Raw genomic sequence first — 21305 nt, 5'->3', positions numbered from 1 at the left:
TGTATCGTTTCATCATTATCATCAGCATTCACATTACTCGTTTTTGCTAATTTTACTCTTATGTTCCCCTACAAATGTATATTACATCTAATTAAAACCTCAGAGTATAGATCTACAATGTATTACAATCAAGCCTCGCTCACAGTTTGGTCTGTGTTCGTGAGTCATTTTACGCATTTCTGGGGTAGTTACTCATGCTGAATTGGGTGTATATATTGTGCCAGGTTGAATTTGTGATGAGTACAGTGTTGCTCATACCTTATTTGCCCCATTTGGTTTTCTGAGGAGGCGTATCTTGATATTAATGACTGTTTTTCTGGATACATGTTTGATTTTGTATGTCATTTGTATTTGAGGTTAAATTCTTGTTAATGAATTTCCATTCTCGGTTATATCTCGATTGATTTCCTGTTTTGAATCTTTAATTCCCTATTTTCTTTCCCTGTCTTTTGTAATTTTACGATCTGTATCTCATTGACTAAGTTCGTCGTTCCTACCGTGGCCTTCATAAATCATCCATCTCTTATCACTATACAATTCAAAGTTGGCTTGATGAAGCTAACTATTTTTGCGAAGAATAAAAGGGCAATGCATAACCTAGTAAAGATCTCTCTTAATGGAAATTCTTTGGAGCAACAAAAGTCCTGGTGTTCATTAATTTCAGAATTGGTGGTTTCTGAAGGTGAAGTGCCTAAAACACTTCTGGGTTTCTGCTCATGGTCATTTGATCCACAAACTCACTCTGAAGCTGTACTTGGCCTTTTTCTGCTTATGAGACCCCAGCCACCTACGTGTATGTACCATTGTTGCCTCAGACGTTTGGAGACTTTGTTGCTGCCGTTTCAGCCAGTTGGACTGCTTCCAACAAATTCTATTTTGGTCTTCATTAGCTGCATGAAGCCTTACCTGCAATAATTTTGACATTCTTAGTTCAAAATCCCTTGCATCTACGATAAACAATAATGCTATTTTGAGAAGACACTTTACTTGAAATCTAAAGGACATATGAGCTCCATGCTGAATTGTATTTTTGATATCTGGGATAATTTGTTAAAGTTTGCCCAAAAATCTGGATAAGTCATCCTTGAGCAAGAAAGGGTGAATATAATTTCTAGTCCAGGTTGAAGATGAATGACAATTAAGATAATCTGGATGGAATATTCAGAGATATGGTGATGGTTGATTCATTGGTATATGAACACAAAATATGTTAAGGGGCAGAAGCATCAGAGACCAGTAAAAGAGTTGAGTCCGTAACTTTATGGTAGATCATTCGACAAACAGGAAATCACAGAACTGCTGGACTTTGAGAAATTCTCAAATTTCTGTATGTTCTATAAACAGTGTAGACATCAGACATAACTGATGGTGGGGCAACCTGCATAGATCCAATCGTGTCCCATTCTTCCTGCAGGTTCAACTAAATTGATACAATGGCTTGGAGGTTCTGGTATTATCCAAAGCAAGGAACTCAATATTCTCATATAAAGTTCACTATTGCATCACGGCGTTTCATTTTAGTCAATCTTGGTGGCATTTCATTTTCTTATTTCTTCACACCACCAAAAACCTACCCTTCTCACTGCACTATAGTACAACCTTCCCTTGCTACAGTGGCACCCCTCTGTATCACTCATCTTCCATTGCACCATCTTCCAGCTTCTTTCCCATTCCCTGCAAAACCATATGATATCCATCTTGTGATTGATATCTACAATTTAATCTTTATCAGTCATATTCTCCTTTGTTGAGTGAGTGTAACCATCTGTACATCCTAGCTGTCATATGCTGCACCTTCACTTATACCACTGCATTTATATCTTCATTTCCACTGTTGTACTTTGCATTTCACCAACACTGCTACATTGGCATATAGCATGTTTGCCTCACTGCATTTGCTTCATTAACCATTCATATAGGTGCATTTGCATTTTTTCACACAACATCGATTTTCGTTACAGCTGGTTTCATTTGCACAAAAATTAAGTTTAACAAACATTCACTATTGTCAATCTCTGTAACATTATCACAAAACTCACATTTATACAATATTGTATATTCATATCATCTCCTAATAACACCAAAACCTTATAATATATAGGGAAAGTCATATCTTCCATTTTAAATAATGGCCTCATCACAACAGCTGATACATTCATTAAACTTTACCCTCGTTACCTTCATTACACCTTAGACTTCCATATGTATGTATATTCATTTGCACTTCTGATTTTTAATCCCTTGCATCATCCTCCATATTTTGCAACCTTGTTCTATGCTAATTCCATTTTGCAGGAAAATAAGAAGAATGTTAACTTCTTTCTTAGATTAGGATTTTATTTTAATTAAAAAATTTGTAATAGCTAGGTATTAATATTTCCCGTATTAGAATAGAATGTATGCACATATAGATCTCAAAATCATGTGTTTCATCTCATTTCTATCTTATTTCTAAAAAAAAAATCCACATGGTGAAACACGAATGACACGTGCACCATTCTAATAAAAGGTGATTAAATCCTAAGTTGACGATTTACATCAATGGCCATAGTCAGGGAACAAAACTTATGGTTTTCATCTTCTATGGAATAACATTGGATCCGCACTGCATCCCTTTTCGAAAATCATCATGTTTTCAAATATTTTCTTCCTTTATTAGGGTTTAATTTAAAATTAACTCAAAATATATATCAATGGCCATAGTCAGGATATATTGAGAGTTAATTTCATTTTAAACTCTATGAAGGCACCAAAATGTGTTTTATTCTTCATTTGAATTTAAATATGATTATTATATAATACATTTTATGACCATAGTCAGAAATGTATTATATCTTGAATCTTATTTCAATTCATTTAAAGAATGAAATATGCTTTTCAAAAACCCAATTTCAAATTCTTTTAATCTATTCATCATTTAGGATAGAATTACATCATATTTCCAAAATTCTTTTCATATTATTTCAAAATCCAAGTGCTTTTTGAGATAATTCTTCAAATACCTTGTTCATTTCTCAAGTCAATTTTTTTCAAACTGATCTTCTCAATTCTATCTCCTCTCAAAATTCAATTTCAAAGTCCAATTTGACTTTGAAATTCCAAATTCTTTTTACATTCAAAATTCAATTTCCAAATTCAAAATCTAATTTCAAAGTTCAATTCAACTTTGAAAATTCAAATTCATTTTCATTTCCAGGATTAAGTTTCAAATTCAATTTAGCATTTCAGATCAAATTTCAAAGTTCAATTTAACTTTGAAATTCCCGATTCGTCTTCTGATTTCAAAACTCAAGTTTTAAATCAAGTTTTTCCTTTATTTTTCAAAATCTCCAAAGTTCTGATTGATTCTTGATTCTAAATTCAAAATCAAGGTTTTTGAGATTGATTCTGAATCTCAAAAATTCGATTTTCTGTAAGTTTAAAGCTACTTTTAAATTCAAATCTGGATTTCAAAAAATCCTGATTCATCTTCAAAGCCCCATTTGGATTTTCAAAATCCAATTCTCTCTTGGATTCTAGATTTAGAATTCAATTCCACCCTGTATTCAGATTTTCAAATCCAATTCCATCTTGGATTCCAGACTTTGGATCCAATTCCAGTTAGGATTCCAGATTTCGGATTCAAAATCCATCTTGGATTCCAGACTTTGGATACAACTCCTGTTAGGATTCCAGATTCCGGATTCAAAATCCATCTTGGATTCCAGACTTTGGATCCAATTCCATTTAGGATTCCAGATTTCGGATTCAACTCCATCTTGGATTTCAGACTTCGGATCAAATTTCATTTAGGATTCCAGATTTCAGATTAAAATTCATCCTGAAAATCCAGATTTCAAATCTAATTCTGTTTTCAAATTCCACCTAGATCCAAGATCCATTCTAATTTCAGACTTTAAGTCCGAAATTCAATTCAATTTTGAATCCTAGATTCAAAATCAAAATTCAAAGTTCATTCTAAACTTTGAAAATTCATCTTCACTTCAAAATCCTATCTTAGTTTTAAAATCATCTTTTCTCCATATTTCTTCAAAATCAAAATCCATTTTCCAAACTCTGATTACTCCAAGACTTGGAATTTCAAGTCTCTTCTTTCAGATCTATTTCAAATTCTGAGTTAGATTCAAACTCTAACTTTTTCAAATCAATTTCAACCCTTTGAATCATTTATTCACTCCATTATCAAAATTTCAGAATCACTTGGAAAATCCTAAATCTCTAAACTATTTTCTCAAAAGCATGCATCTCTGCATTTGCATTACACAAGCATGATTCTTTGTGCATTTTAGACTTAGAATAAATTCTTAGACAATATTTAGGCAAAGCAAAAGGCATAAATTCTATCCTTGGTTCGATTACCCCTGGTAAAGGCGCAAGAAATGGTCGAACCTCGTACCGATGAGCGAATCCCGTCTCTCCATTTTCCCGCATTTTTTTCAAAACGGAGGTGAGTGATTTTTAAAACATTTCTTTGGTCAAATGAGACCTTGCAAAAGAGTTTCTCTCTCTTCTTTCTTTTCTCTTATCTCTTCTTTTATGTCTTTTATTCCCCTTTAAAAGAGAATAGAGGCTAGAAAGGCAAAAAGAAGGAAAAGGGGAACAAAAGAAAAATTTTTGCGATGATCACAGGAGTTGACGACCGTGATGGGACTCGTCTTCGTCCGGTCGAATTTTTGCCTTTGCTTTGCTTTGATATTATCTAAGTCTTTATTTCTTCAAATGTCAGCTTCATTTCCATGCAAACCTTAGAAGCCTAGACTCTGTCCTAGCTTACATAATGCATATAGGATTTAAGTATGGATTGGTAGGACCATATTGAGGAGATTATGGCATGCTCACTTAGACTTAGGTTTGAAATACAACTCTCCTCAATTCTAGGGATTGAATGCAAACAATGTATGCAAGTGTATGCTTCTTTTTATTTAAATTCTATCTCTTTAGGACTTGCATTAGTGCTATCTAATTTATTGTATGTTGAACATGTTTTTGAAAACATCCCAACCTATATTGTCCCAGTCTTCACGTTACTGGGCTGTCTCACTAAACCATAGTTCGGGAGAGAGCCTCACAACTGGACCACTTATTTGGGTTAGCGCGCCCCCTACCACGTACCTAAGGGCCATAGTCCGAGGTATATCGTTAGGTGCTCAAGGATATTGGGAGCCATTACCTTAGAACCAGAGAAATTTATATGCCACATACTCTGAGTTTCGGCTTGAGTATATCGGCATACCTTGATTAGAATCAGATGATCTGAACCATAAAGTTAGGATTAAGGTCCTACCAGCCATTTCAAATATTGCATTTAGAGTCAGCTTTAAGGAGTGCTGTTTGTGCATCCTTGTTTGTACAACTGTGATTTTTGTGATATTTATTTTAATTCCTTATATTTTTCAAAGATCCTGGGTATACTATTCAAAATTTTCTCCTTGTTTTCAAAACCCAGGTGTATTTTCCTTTTTCTTCTTCTGATTTCTTCAATTCTTTTTTATCCTGCCTACAATTCTTCAAATTTTAAAAATCTTTGCCATCTATTTTCAAACTCTTCTTTCTTCATATCTTCAGTGTATCTTCTGATTCTACTCCAAAAATTCTTTTGCCTTTCTATAATAAAGTCTATTTTTCAAAGAGATGTCCTTTTTTTTTTAACATAACATTCGTTCTTTGTATTTTCAGTTGTTTATTCCTCCCCACGGAGTAACAATGCAATTGTGACAAATTCTGTGATGACTCAATCCCTAGAAATGGGATACACATTTTTTTCTATTAACCTGATTCCTTCTTTTGTCAAAAATTTTCTCCTAAAAACTTGTCAGTCTAAACCCTCCCTTTACCCCGTAGAAAAACATGGTTCAGACGCGAACAAAAAAGGAGACTGCTCAGCAATACAGCGACAATGAGATAGAAGGAATGAATTCTCCCTGAGTATCCAAAGGACAAAACCAGAATAAGGGGGATGATGTTGATCCCGCTATGTATGGTTTGTTCCAAAAGATGATGGCCAAGATGATATCGGAGCAAGCCGAGGCCAATCTGAAAAAGGAAGTTCCTAAGAGCAAACTGAAAAAGAAAGCTGTGAAAAAGAAAATCAGAATCGTCAGAAAGAAGGTTCAGCCAGACACTACTTCTGAAGATACTGAGTCAGCAGAAGAAGAAGAATCAGAAGAGGAAGAACAATTTGTGTTCAGTCAGAATCCTCCGCGGCAATTTGTAAAGATAGAAACTGAGGAGCTTGAATCTATGAACAAGCCTACTCCAACTGAGGATCCGATGCACGAGCAATTGAGGGAAATGACTCGAGCAATCAAAGATATTCAGGCAAAGAGCAAAGGCAAGAAAACCTATTCTGACGAAGATTTCTATGATGACCTAGACGAAGATGATAATCTGAAGAATCTCCCTTGCAAGTTCCTCAAGTTTGATGGAACGGGTAATCCTAAAGTTCATCTGGCCACATTCTATATAGAGTGCAGGCGTTTCAGGAAAGATAACAGGGCTTTGTTCATTTGCTTCCCGCGCAGCTTGGAAGGAGTAGCAGCCAGGTGGTATGCAGACCACATCAACCCTATCGAACTACTAGAGTTTGATAAAGTAGTAAACTTATTCATCGAGCACTTCATGTTAAATGTTGAGGTCTCGCCCACTCTCAATCACTTATATAATCTGAAGTAGAATGAGAGCGAAAGAGTAGGAGAATTCATCCACAGGTGGAGAAGCATCTGTAACAAGATGAAGGTTCCCATTCCAGAGGAGCACGCGCTGCAGATAATCCTCAATAATTTCTCTCAGCCCCTGAGGAGCCTCATCGCCACTTCTCCAGCGAAATCCTTCATCAAATTGATTGAGCGAGCTGAATGGCTTGAGTCAGGAATGAAAAATGGGCTCTACGAGGGCATGCCTCTGGTCAAGAATATTCGAGACCAGAAAAAGAAGGCGCCGTTCACTCACTCAGCTGATACCTCCGGCAATGATCATGACAACAACAGTAAAAGAAATAAAAATAACAGTAAAAGTGGCTAGAACCACAGTGCAGCTCAAGAGGAAAAGTCTTTCAAGCAGAATGACAAGTTGTCTTAAGCCAACATTCCGCAAAAGGAAAAGATAAAGCACGAAGGTTGAAGTAATGACCGCGAGTTCACTCCTCTGAAACAATCGCTCGAGGAAGCCCTTGAATTCATGCTTACCAAGGGATTAGTGAAACTCTCAATGGCCACAAATCCTCCCACAATCATGGGAAGGTTCATGAATCAGTTCTGCAAGTTCCATCGAGCAGTGGGGCATGACATCGATCATTGTTTTGTCTTCAAAAATATTATTTAGGACCGCATTGACGAGAGTCTTCTTGTTGAAGACGAAGATGAAGACGAGTTGGCCATCATAACCAAGCCTTTTCCAGACCATTCAGAAAATTGATGATGACATAGTTTTATGCTTTCTTTCCTTTTTGCCAGTCACCTTGTAGGGGTAGGTCAACCCCAGTCCTTTTTGTGACCTCTGGTCAAGTACTTGTAAATATTTCAGTCTTTGTTATCAGTTTTGCTCAACAATGAAATGTCAATTTTCTTCATATCTTTAATATCAAATACTTCTTTCCTTTGCCACACTGTGGCATTTGTTTTTAAAATATATATATATTTTCATTTCAAAAATCTTCTTCGTCGTCGGCTTCTATTAAGCTGCATTAAATTCCTATTCTTCTCAGAAGGAGGGACAATCCTGATACCATTCATGAGAGAAATGATATTACCTATGAGGGTTTTTTAAAATCATGAAATTTTAAAAATTTTCTGCAAAATCTTCGTTATGATCGCCAAGGGTTCAATATTTTGGTGTAATCTTTTTCAAAAACCAACCCTTATGTTGGTCTTATTTTCCAAATTTGGTTTCGAACCATTATCTTCAAAAACCAACCCTTGTGTTGATTTTATTTTCCAAAATCGGTTTCGAACCATTGTCTTCAAAAATCAACCCTTGTGTTGATCTTATTTTCAAAAATTAGTTTCGAACCATTGTCTTCAAAAGTCAACCTTTGTGTTGATCTTATTGGTTTCAAACCATTGTTTTCAAAAAATCAACCCTTGTGTTGATCTTATTTTTCAAAATTGGCTTCAAATCATTGTTTTCAAAAATCAACCCTGCTATTGATTTCCTTTTTCAAAAATAGGTTCGAACCATTTGCCTTCAAAAATTGACCCTCATGCTCATGTTGATTCTTTGTCAAAGATCAACCCCCACGTCAATCATTCTCCAAATTTAACCTTGCGGTTGATTTCCTTCCCAAAAATAATTTTTCACCTGTATTTTAAATGAACATTCTCCTCTCACTTTAAAGATCCCATATGCAGGTAGGTTCAAACAAACTCTTTTTCCTCAAATCTTATCAATTTTTGGTTAATCTTGTCATCTTTATTTGTTTTATCCATTTTTAATTTGATCAATTTTTCATCAATTTACTATCAATTTCATCAAATTTTATCAAGTTTTATCAATTCTTCATCAATTTTATTAAATTTTATCAATCTTTATTCTTTTACCCTTTCAGGTTAAGGGATAAACCTGATGCCTCTTTCCCATGAGGTATTCCTTTATTCTTTTTCCCTTTCAGGTTAAGGGATAAACCTGAACCTCGACCTTCGAGGTACTTGCTTCTTTACCATTCAGGATAAGGGATAATCTTGAGACCCCTCATAGGAGCGATATTGCTACCTATGAGAATTCTTTTGCAAAACAATTTTCATCAATCTTGATTTTGTAAGTTTTTATTAGTTTATTTTCATTAATTTTCCTCAAATTCCATTCTTTTTACCCTTTCAGGTTAAGGGATAAACCTGATGCCTTTTTCCCATGAGGTATTCCTTTATTCTTTTTCCCTTTCAGGTTAAGGGATAAACCTGAACCTCGGCCTTCGAGGTACTTGCTTCTTTACCATTCAGGATAAGGGATAATCTTGAGACCCCTCATAGGAGCGATATTGCTACCTATGGGAATTCTTTTGCAAAACAATTTTCATCAATCTTGATTTTGTAAGTTTTTATCAGTTTATTTTCATTAATTTTCCTCAAATTCCATTCTTTTTACCCTTTCAGGTTAAGGGATAAACCTGATGCCTCTTTCCCATGAGGTATTCCTTTATTCTTTTTCCCTTTCAGGTTAAGGGATAAACCTGAACCTCGGCCTTCGAGGTACTTGCTTCTTTCCCATTCAGGATAAGGGATAATCCTGAGACCCCTCATAGGAGCGATATTGCTACCTATGAGAATTCTTTTGCAAAACAATTTTTATCAATCTTTCTTGATTTTGTAAGTTTTTATCAGTTTATTTTCATTAATTTCTCTCAAATTTCATTCTTTTTACCCTTTTAGGTTAAGGGATAAACTTGATGTCTCTTTCCCATGAGGTATTCCTTATTCTTTTTCCATTTCAGGTTAAGGGATAAACTTGAACCTCGTCCATCAAGGTGTTCTTTTTTCCTTTCAAGTTAAGTGATAAACCTGAACCTCGTCCTGCGAGGTTCTTCTTCCTTCAGGATAAGGGATAATCCTGAAGTCTTTTATCATCAAATTTTCATCAATTTTCTACCAATTTTTTACCAGACTTTCGTGAGTCTCTATCAATTTTTTCTTTGTCAATTTTTATCAATTTTATTGATTCTTTATCAATTTTTATCAATTTTATTGATGCTTTGCCAATCTTTATCAATCTTTCCTTTATTAACTTTTATCAGTTTTATTCTTCATCAACCTTTACCAATTTTGTCAAAATATTTCCTTCTTTCTCCTTTCAGGTTAAGGGATAAACCTGAACCTCGTTCTCTGAGGTATTTCCCTTTCAGGTTAAGGAATAAACCTGAATCATTTCCATAATTTTCTAAAAAATTCTCATCATTTTTTATTCTTTCCCCTTCAGGATAAGGGATAATCCTGAAAACCCCGACAATCATTCTCGCTTAAATTTCCAAATGTCTTGAAAATGCCGGTATCCTTTACGACTCTCGGTCAGAAAAGCCAGAGCTCGTGCTGGTGCATTTTCAAAATCCAGTGCTCGTACTAGTACATTTTCAAAATTCAGTGCTCGTATTGGTGCAATTTCAAAACCCGGTGCTCATACTGGGACATTTTCGAAAATCAGTGCTTGTACTGATATATTTTCAAAAATCCAGTGCTCGAATTAGTGCAATTTCAAAACCCAGTGTTCAAACTAGAGCATTTTTTCAAAAAAACTAGTACTCGTACCAATGTATCTTCAAAAATCCAGAGTTCGCACTGGTACATTTTAAAAAATCCAGGGCTCGTACTGGTACATTTGCAAAAATCCAGTGCTCGTACCGGTATGCCTAGCGCTCATGCTAGTGTCTGGCTGACTGATCAGTTGCCTCCCCAGGTTTAGTCTTTGCACTAACCATTCATCAAAATTCAAAGCACTAATTCCAATTTCGACCTTCGGGTCATCCAATTCTCAATTTCAAGCCTTCGAGTTACAATCTTCATCAATCTTTCCTCAATTTTTGTCAATCTTTCATCAATTTCTATCCCTTTTCATCAATTCCCCTCAATTTTGTTCGTTCTCTGTTCAGGATAAGGGGATAATCCTGAAATCAGACCACATACAATTAACCATGATGGTCTTCTTTATTGCAAGTCAAATAATCCAGTCCTCGTACTGGTCATTGTCAAATTTTCAATCCCAGTTCTCGCACTGGCGATTTTCAAAAATCAATCTTCTGATTAAAGACTCTCCTTTGAGATTTGAGATCAACTCGAACTTCCAATTTTTCTTTGAGATTCGAGTTTCAACTCGAACTTCCCAAATTCTTCTTTGAGATTCGAGTTTCGACTCAAACTTCAAATTTTTTTTTCTTTGAGATTCAAGTTTTGATCACTCGAACTTTCCAGTTTTCCTTTAAGATTTGAGCTTTGACTCGAACTTTTCGGCTTTCCTTTGAAGATTTGAGTTTTAACTCGAGTTTTCTTTCCTTCAAAATCTGAACTTTCAAGTTTTCCTTTAAGATTCGAGCCCTGACTCAAACTTTCTAGCTCTCCTTTAAAGATTTGAGTTTTAACTCGAGTTTTCTTTCCTTCAAAATCTGAACTTTCAAATTTTCCTTTGAGATTCGAGCCCCGACTCGAACCTTCCAGCTTTCCTTTGAAGATTTGAGTTTCCACTCGAATTTTCTTTCCTCAAAATCCAAGTTGGTCTAGTTTTCCTTTGAAGATTTGGGTTTCAACCCAAATTTTCTCTCCTTAAAAACCAAACTTCCTAGTTTTCTTTTAAAAGCTCGAGTTTCGACTCGAAATTTCCATCTTTCCTTGCAGAATCCAAGTTCAGACTCAGATGTTCTTTCAAAACCAACTTCTGAGTTGGGCTTACTTTTAAAATCCAGTATTATGCCAAGGCTTGCCTTCAGAACTCCAATTTTGTATTTACCTTCAGAATTCAGCTTCGTGTTGGATTTTTCTCCAGAATTCCACTGATGTGTCAAAACTCGATGTTAAGCAATTTTCGTCATTGAGGATTTCAGGAATATTTGGCCAAATTGCCATAAAAAAATAGTTGTTAATCTCAAGCTTTTGTTGCATAAAGAATTACCTCAAATCTCCTTTAGTATTCTTTCCAAAAGGGTGAAACTCTTGTGAAGAATGACTCAAAATTCAGATTTTTTGTTGGTCAACCAAGAGCATGAAGAAAAAATCTTCGATATGACTGGCGAAGGAAAATTCAATGATGTTGAAAAGCCATAAGTGAATCGATATTGATCATAGCTATGGAACATTCTTAAAGACCATTCTTTTGGCAGTAAGATAGTGGAAATATCCTGGGCGATAAAAGAATGTACCCAATCCATATCTCCTTAGTCATTTAAGCTGCAATCAAATATCTGCAAAAAGGATCTCTCAATTGTCATTAAGATGAAGACGAATATGCGAGCTAGACCCCCGAGGCCAAAGAAGATTTGGATCATCTCCGAGATGAAGGAGTTTATGATGGATCCTTCCAGGGAAAGTTTAGATCACCGTCAAGATGAAGGCGACTGCGATGAACCTCCCTACAAACCCTAAAGGATATTTGATTTCTGCTATCGTCTAGAGACTTTTGACCAATGAGCCAATATCATCAGTATATTTCTTGAGAAAAAGAAGGATCGGAGCATCTCCAAGATGAAGGAGTTTGTGACGTACCCTTCAAAAAGAAAAGAAAAGTCAGGACATCTCCAAAATGAAGGATGATGTAATAAGCTTTTCCCCGAAACCCAAAAAAGCTCCATGACTTAAAAGAATGCAAAAAGATCATCATGGGAAAAGCCCCAGGATATCAAACTGCCAAAGTTGCCAAGAATCTTCTTTATTTATGTGAAATTCCTCTATCAATATCTTTTCACTCAATTGCTTTTATGAAACTAAGAATATTTCTTCTCTTTTCATATCAAGGAAATCGATAGCTTCCTTGAAGAAACCAAACAACAATAATTTGACCTTGATTCTGGATTCTATAGAGTTATCCCAGTTGGGGGTAATACTCTAGGTAGAAGAGGGAACATCTTTCAAATGTGCTTACTTTCAATTACCTTGAATAAACTACAAATTTTTATCATTTTGGCAATATTTTCCAGCTTTCCTGATAAGAAATAAGAACTTGATGTCCATTTTAATACGTCTTGGTGTTGCCTTTTCTTTCTTTCGCATAGTCGAAAGAGTTGCCTTCCTCTCTTTCATAGAGTTGCCTTATCCATTTTTCGCATTGCCGAGAGATTTTCCTTTCAACTTTCTAAAAGAATTGCCTTATCCATCTTTCGCATTGCCGAGAGATTTGCCTTTCTCCTTTCTAAAAGGATTGCCTTATTCATCTTTCGTTTTATCGAAAGATTTGCTTTCTCCTTGCTAAAAGGATCGCCTTCTTCATCTTTCATTTTGTCGAAAGGTTAGCCTTCTCCTTGATAAAAGGATCGCCTTCTTTATCTTTCGCTTTGTCGAAAGATTCACCTTCTCCTTGCTAAAAGGATCACCTTCTTCATCTTTTTGCTTTGTCGAAAGATTCGCCTTCTCCTTGCTAAAAGGATCGCCTTCTTCATCTTTTTGTTTTGTCGAAAGATTCACCTTCTCCTATCTAAAAAAATTGCCCTATCTATCTTTCGCATTGCCGAGAGATTTGCCTTTCTCATTTCTAAAAGGATTGCCTTGTCCATCTTTCGCATTGTCGAAAGATTTGCCTTTCTCCTTTCTAAAAGAATCGCCTTATCAATCTTTCGCATTGCCGAAAGATTTGACTTTCTCCTTTCTTAAAAGGATTGCCTTGTCCATCTTTCGCATTGCCGAGAGATTTGCCTTTCTCCTTTTTAAAAGGATTGCCTTATTCATCTTTCATTTTATCGAAAGATTCGCCTTCTCCTTGCTAAAAGGATTGCCTTCTTGATCTTTCGTTTTGTCGAAAGGTTCACCTTCTCCTTGCTAAAAGAATAGCCTTCTTCATCTTTCGCTTTGTCGAAAGATTCACCTTCTCCTTACTAAAAGGATCACCTTCTTCATCTTTCGCTTTGTCGAAAGATTCGCCTTCTCCTTGCTAAAAGGATCGCCTTCTTCATCTTTCGCTTTGTTAAAGGATTCGACTTCTCCTTGCTAAAAGGATTGCCTTTTTCATCTTTTGCTTTGTTGAAAGATTTGCCTTCTCCTTACTAAAAGGATCGCCTTCTTCATCTTTCATATTGTCGAAAGGATTGCCTTGCTCCTGTCAAAATGATTGCCTTATTCGTCTTTCGCATTGTCAAAAGAATTGCCAACCTATTGTCTCAGTCATCTTTCACATTGTCGAAAGGATTGCCTCATATTGCCTTGTTCTGTTGTTCACATTGATAAATTTTCACCTTATCCTTCTTAAAAAAGAATTGCCTTATTCACTTTCCTCTTACTATCTCATTTTCCTTGCCTACCCACTCAGGTTAAGGGTCAAACCTGAACTCTCTGTGAGAGGTCATCTATTTTTAAAAGTTGAATTCTCAGCAATGAGGCACCCAAGATCATCCCTTTTTCAAGCTTTAGGGAACCCTCTTTCTCCCTTTCACAAAACCCCTTTTGGATTTGTTCGTCCAAACTCCGAAGGCCCCATCATGGTTTCTTCGTCCGAAGATTCCATATGGTCGTCCCTTTCAGGTTAAGGGTTAAGCCTGAACCTCGCTCCATGAGGTATTTTCCGTTCAGGTTTGAGTTAAACCTGAGCCTTGTTCTGAGGAGACTTCTCATTTCAAGGAGGTAATTCTCCCAGTCCCATCATGGTTTTTCCCGTTGTGGAATCCATGTTCTTCACATCCATCTGGAAAAGATCATACTTGAGCTTCATCTCACGAGGCATTTTTTTTAAAAATGTCCCATCAAGGACCTCATGTATTCCTTTCCCTATTCAATTCATCTTGATATATCTTCGTCATATCCAAGTTAAGGGCTAAACCTGAGTCATTCCAAAAAGCTGATCTTGTCTTACCCATGAGACTTGATCAAAATTCTTATTTTTCATCATTTCGGGACCTTTGCCCAAAGTCCCATCACGATTTCTACATTTCTGTTATCCAGTTATATCATTTTCGAGGATTTCGTCTCCCCAAAGCCATTCAGGGTAAGGTGCTAAGCCTGAAAAATTATGTCTTTCAAAATAAATTCTTCCACACCCCGTTCAGATCTGCTGACTGGGGCATTTTTCAAAATTTGGAGTGTTTTCTTTGCCACTAAGCTCGGCTTTCAACCAGCTTAGTAGCAAAGAGGGGCATTTGTGAACACCCCAAAATTTTCAAAATTTTGTAAATATTTCCTTTTTGCCCCTGACCCCCATTTTCTGAGTAAACTGAGTAATTTTTACCCAAAATTCCAGTTTATCTCTCAGATTTACTGAAATCAAATCCATTTTCTATATCTGACTCAATTTTTTGGATCCGAACCCCAGTTCAAAATTCAAATCTCAGCCTCGTTATCTAATTTTTAAATCAAATTTATAAAAATACCAAAAATAATTTTCAAAAGGGCTCAGACAGTCGACCCGATGTGCCGTTGGATCCACAACTCTGTATTTCTCGATTCGAGGTTAAAAACTTCAATATTTCTTCAAAATCCAAATCTAAGCCTCGTTATCCAAATTTTAAATTAAATTTATAAAAATAACAAAAATAATTTCTGAAAGGCTCAGACAGTCGATCCAGTGTCCATTTGGATCTGATGCTCTGTATTTCTCGATTCGAGGTTCAAGATTTGAATATTTCCTCAAAATCCAGATCTAAACCAGTTTTCTGAAGAAATTTTCCGAGAATAACCCCGAATTCTCAGAAAACCCTTCTTTTGTAAATATTTGTAATTTTTTTATAAAAATAGTTTAAAAATCCCTTAGTTTTAGAATTTTTATTTCAAAAACACAAAAAATAGAAAATATAGAGAAAAGAAAAAAAAATAAGAAAGAGAAAATACAAAAAAAGAAGAAATAGCTCGAAAGCCTTTTTGAAAGTTGTCTTTTGTTAAAATCCGTTTCTTTGAAAAAAACCTTATAAAAGAGCCTTGTTTTGAAAAATTCAACAAATTGAAGGGCGTGCTTAGAAAAAGCCCTTAACGAAATTCAGTTTCAGAGTCTCTCTCTCTCTCTCTTTGGAAGCACCCATGTGCCTCCATCGCCTTCCTCATCCTCCTCTCTCGTCGATCTCCAACAAATTTCTCCCCTTCCAGACTCTTCTTCCCCCCTCTATAAAAGGAGACACAGGGGAAGGGGTTGATCCATCCGTCTTCTGCCTCTCCACCCGATCACACTTCATCTTTTTCTCCTCACCAGAATCCTTCTCCTCTCAACCTCCGTCCGATCTTTCCTGAAGTGGCTGAAGGAAGTCCTCCTTTCTCCTTCAGAACCTGGCACCAACTGAGGATTTCGGCAGACAACAACAAATTCTTCAGAATCGCCTTCTTTCCTTCCTCTATAATCAATCAAAAGAGATCCGGTCCTTGCGATAAAAAGGTAAGAACCCGTTCCCTGTTTCATTATTCTCATGATTTTCTTTGTTTTGTTTTCATTTTGCCCCATTAAAGCACCACCGGTGGCGTTGAGTTGCCTGTGCAACGTCAACCCACCCATGTGCAATAGCAATGGAATGGCTTAATTCCAACAATTTTTTTTTTTGCTATTTTAGTTCTGGTGTCATTTTTCTCTTCTTTCCCCTATTAAGTTTCAATGGTTCCATGTATTATGATTCCAGTTTTACATCCTGTTTACATTTAGATCCCCTTTTTCTCATTACAATTTCTGTGTTATATCTAATTTCCAGTTTCGTTTTGATAATTAACCCATGTTTTGATCATCTATTGATCTTCGAGCACCATGTTTTTTTTTATCGTCCACGGATCTGGATTTCCTACTTTGATGACATCGCATATAGCATCTTTATTGTTCTCTTTGCATTATTGCGCACTGTCATTTGCCATCTCCATTGATGTATTTTCTGATCTTCAGCAGCTCATTTGCTCAGCTTGTTCACCATTTGCCTGATCCGTTTGCCTATCGATTGCTTGTCTAAACCATTGATCCATTTGTTTGTTTCATTTGCTTGATCTATTGATTGCTTGGGTAAGGTCCACAATAATTTTGAGGTAATATTATGCGAAGTATTGCTGTGACTGAAAATTTCTTGTTTGATTCACGAGCTTTTCATTTTGTACCTTTGTGGAGATACAAGTCGAAAATTGCGTAAGTTTAAAATAAATAGCAATTGAGGGAAATTTGTGACGAATTAGCATCCGAAATTTTTAGGGCAAGTTTATGATACGTATATTTGGGTTGTCCCCAAATTTGAGGCCCGGACGACGAAAAACCTCCGTTAGTGCATGTGATTTATGGGAGATCGCTTAGAGAATTAGCGAGGGCCCGAACGAGAGACATATCGTAAGAAGAGGAGATTTTTCTCTTGGTTAAGCTTTGGAAGGCTAATTACATTTAAAATATAAAATAAAAATATATATACATGATGTAGAATATTTGAAATTCATTTAATAAAAGAGAATTATAAAATGTCCTTTTTTTTAAGTTGGTCAAGGGTCGACCAAGTCCATGGTCGACCACTTAGGACCCACTTTGGATGACCATGGCTATGAGACCAGTTGGGAGGATGACAGTCACGTAAAATGTTAAAAATGAAATCCAAGGGAGGGTCACGATTGGCCCTACCCAAATCAAGAAAAAAAAATAAAAAATTATATATATATATATATATATATATATATATATATATAAGTAAAAAGAAGAGGAAAAGAAATGGATGAGAGGAGGGGTGGTCGGCTACTCCTTGGAGAGTGCATGGAGGCACCATCATTGGCATTGGGATTCAAAGAATCCCAATGACACTTCCCTAGAAGAGGCCATCATGAGGCTTGAGACACCTCATTGGGTGCATGGGGCGGCAGCCCCATGGCACCCTTGTAAGTTTTTAAAAGACTTTCAAATCTAAAACACCGGTTGGAGGAGTTGGGCGGCAGTGAGAAACCGTGACCCACTCCCAGCCCCTCATCTAGGTGGAGTGAATCCCCACCATCCATCTCACACCTACCAACTTTTAAGACCCCTTTGGAAAATCGAGAGTTCCAAAGGGGCGGTTTTTCCTTTGGACTCTCTCTCTCTCTCTCTCTCTCTCACAGTCTCTCTTCTATCACACTCTCCAGCTTCCTCTAGCCGTGAGTTGTGGCTCACCCACCGTTGGGAGATAACCTTGCAGCCGATCCATCCTCTTCCAAGCTTCTAAGGTGAAGGTTCAATGCATGTATCTTGTTTATTTTATTTTTTTTTGAAATTTCAAGAAAAGTTGAACCATGAAGCAGTGGAGTCGAGGCATCCGTGTATGCCTGCTCCACCGGTGGATTTAGTAGTGTTAGTTTTCTTTCCAATCGTAGTTATATTTGGCAAATGCTTTCCCTACTCTAGATGCAAGAGACAAGGAGGTGCTCCCAATGAATGGGTCGTTACCTTGTGCGTCTCGTGATTGGTTTTGGGTCCCTACAAATCTCTTCTTTATCTCTTGGTTGCATTTAGGCTAGATGCTGCAGTTTTGAAAAAAAAAATGAATGAAAGCCTTGCGTTTTATTTTATCATGGCTTACCTTGTTTCGCGTTAGAAAATCGCCACTATTCTTCTTAGAGTTTCTTTATTTTCTGTTGTAGTATATATTTTTTTTCCTAGTACTGATTCTTGTTCTCGGGGGCGGATAGGGTAGGTTACTTGTTGGGTACACCCTGGACTGAGCTGGGCTCGTCTAGGTGCACCCATACCCTCGACGCTCCCTCTTGGCACGGGTTGGGTTGCTGGTCGCAACCAACAACCATCTTAGTGGGTTGCTTCAGGGAGATGTGCTCAGACCCAGTCCCAAAGGATTTGGGAATGACATGGCCTCCCTTGGCACCATGACTAGGGTCACGGTGTGGCCAGGTCTCATCCAGAAAGGGGCCCTTGGCCCTTTGTTTTTTTGGTTTTGGCGCATCGGGTCACCTGGGGCCAAGGGTACCCGGGTTGGCCAAGCCCTTTGAGGGTGTTGGTCATCGGACTGGGGGTCTGGTCTGGACTTTGGGTTCAGATCAGAACCCTTGCTGAGACCCTTTGGTTCAGTCCAAGGGACCAGACCCGAGTCCCAGCATGGTCGGTTCTGCCTTGACCCCAAGGCAGCCACCCAAGCGTGGGCCGCTACAGATTTTTGCGAACCCCTCCATGCCTCTTTGAGGTTGGTCTGAACCTTGGGTTCAGACCTTATCACCCAACAGACCTAAGTGGTCTGGTCCAAAGGACCAAACACATGTCGAAATTCCCCCCTTTTTCCTTTGGCACCGTGATTGCCTACCGGGGGCTAGCCACTTTGGTAGCCCGATTCAGGCTCACCCGATCTATCCAAGGGTCTGGCCTGAACCATGGGTTCAGACCAAGACTCTTGTCGGACCTAGTGGTCTGGTCCGAAGGACCAGACCCGCACTCACCTGACCACTGCAGTAGGGCTGCAACAGGCTACCGGGTGCCAACTGCACCCGGGTCCTTTGTAGTTTTGGTGCCCCATTAGCCTGATGTCACCATCAGTGACCATTTAATCTAACTCGAGGCCCTTGAGTGTGGCCGAACAACAACCTTGGTCTGATCCAAATGACCAGACCCAAATTCCCCTTTTGCCTCATATCTTATCGCAAACCGTTTAGGGCACTAGATATGTATAAGATAAGTGTATATATATATATATATATATATATATATTAGGGTTGGATGACGCGGGTCGATTACCTATGAGAAACTAGTCGGACACATGGCACCTTTGTGCTTTGTTCAAGTGTTCTCACGATAACCCTTTAAACTCCGATGTGAGGTTGAGCCACATAGGCGTTTTACCTTGTGACCGTCCAATCGGATGGCCCCAAAAATTTGTCTATGGATTCATAGCAAACCCCACACCTTCCTTGATTTGCCCCACGGTCATAAAGTCATTTCATCTGTTATAAGACTTAGAATTCCTCGTCATATCATCGTTGGGACCGTAGGCATGGCACCCAACCGTGAAAATGCTAATGTTATTCCCATAAGTTATGAATATCCTAGATTCCACCCTTGACACGTAAGTGTGTCAAACTACGTAACCTAGAAAGGTGAAGTGTTGTTACTGGGAAACTTATAATAATTGTTTCAGCATGATTGTACTAATGATAATGCTTACAAAATATTTTTGAATCTCATATCTCCTGAAATTGTGGAAATGTACACTCACACGCACATTATCATGTGATTGCATTATGTTTCTCAGTTATGCATTTGTAACATGCCTCTGTTTCTTATAGTATGCGATTAACTATAGATCTTGTGGTTCTTAGTTCGCACTTTGCACGTAGCACATCTTGACACTCTTACCCCTTTGAGCGTACCGCGTGTGGTACATTGTGAGGCTCGTGCTTGAGGCAACGATGAGTGCATGAAATGCACCTTATTCATATAATGGAAAGAATGGCACAAAAACTTGAACACCACAGGGTATGTGACATAGATTGTTGTGTAGCGTTGACTCAGTTAGAGTCTTTGGGCGATGGCCCTTCATTTCATACGTATGCTCATGGATGAACGTACCCTAGTAATGAACAAAATAAAATGGTGTTATGATCGCTTTCATGAGCGATGTGCTCTTGTTAGCCGTGTGAGGCTGAGCACGTGGATGGGCAGGCTAAGTCCTCGTTTGCGTACCCCGTGGGGACCATGAGGCACAAATTCCTTGAAAGGAGGTATGACTGAATTATGAGCCTAAGAAAGATAAACCTGCTTCGCCCCATTCACAGACGGTTCACCTTGGAGAGGGTGGATGGTACAATCCTGAGTGACTTGTCGTTACTACGACACTTGTTTTGACAGGAGCTGTAGCGTCCTTTGACCTCCAGTCACTCGGAGTTAGGGAGGTCTGGGTGATCTTTCAAGATACCTCACTACTGCAGTAGTATATATTACAATCCTTACCTATGCGAGAGTTTCTCTCAGCTGCGGCTGCTCGCATGAGGTTTACTCGGTTTGTAGCATCCCCGGTTACCGCATTAGAAATTGAATAACAGACGCGGGATGCATGACTCACAAAATGCGAGGTTCCTTCGCGTACTCGAAGGAGTAATAAGAAGAACTTAAAGACTAACCAATCACAGCTGACATACTGTAGTTGTTACTTTACTTGCTCTCTTGTTTCAGTTCTTGTTACGTTCTTTTACTGCTCTTAGTTACTTTTTCAACAGTTGTTTTAGTTCAGTTACCTGCTTTACATGGTTAGCACTTATCACATATGCACTTACTTGACACATACACATATATCTGTTGTTGCATGTTATGCTTTCTGTTTTCCTTATAGAGATGAGATACATTGATATTGATTCTTCACCAGCTCGCAAGGGGACTGACCCTGTTTTATGGGGATGCAGGTGATGAATAGGTACAACGACGATGCGACGACACACGGTGGAGGCTTAGAGACCCACACTTAGTTGCAGATTTTGCACATGTTTGGTTTTGGGTTTTGAGGGGATGTTTTCCCTATATTTTGACAGACTTGTAGTACTTTGTCTCATTTTGTAACTTTTTAAACTGATGGGTTGTATGCCTCTTTAAACTGGAGATTTGTACTTGTTTTGTATGATACATGTATGCTTTACTTACTTGTGACCCGCTCAGTCTTGCGACCTTGTTATCCCTTTTTCCCCTTACTTTCCGTTGTTTTTCGTAAAACCACTTCAAAAAAAAAATTCCCAAAATTTTTCAAGGTTTTTCCAAGGTCGGGGTTTGGAGCGCCACAGAGACTGTTA

Source organism: Nuphar pumila, chromosome 7 (genome assembly GCF_984573655.1).
Source record: "Nuphar pumila chromosome 7, dmNupPumi1.hap1.1, whole genome shotgun sequence".
Classification (NCBI taxonomy): domain Eukaryota; kingdom Viridiplantae; phylum Streptophyta; class Magnoliopsida; order Nymphaeales; family Nymphaeaceae; genus Nuphar; species Nuphar pumila.
The sequence above is the reverse complement of the archived record's forward strand: the minus strand, read 5'-3'. Positions refer to the sequence as shown.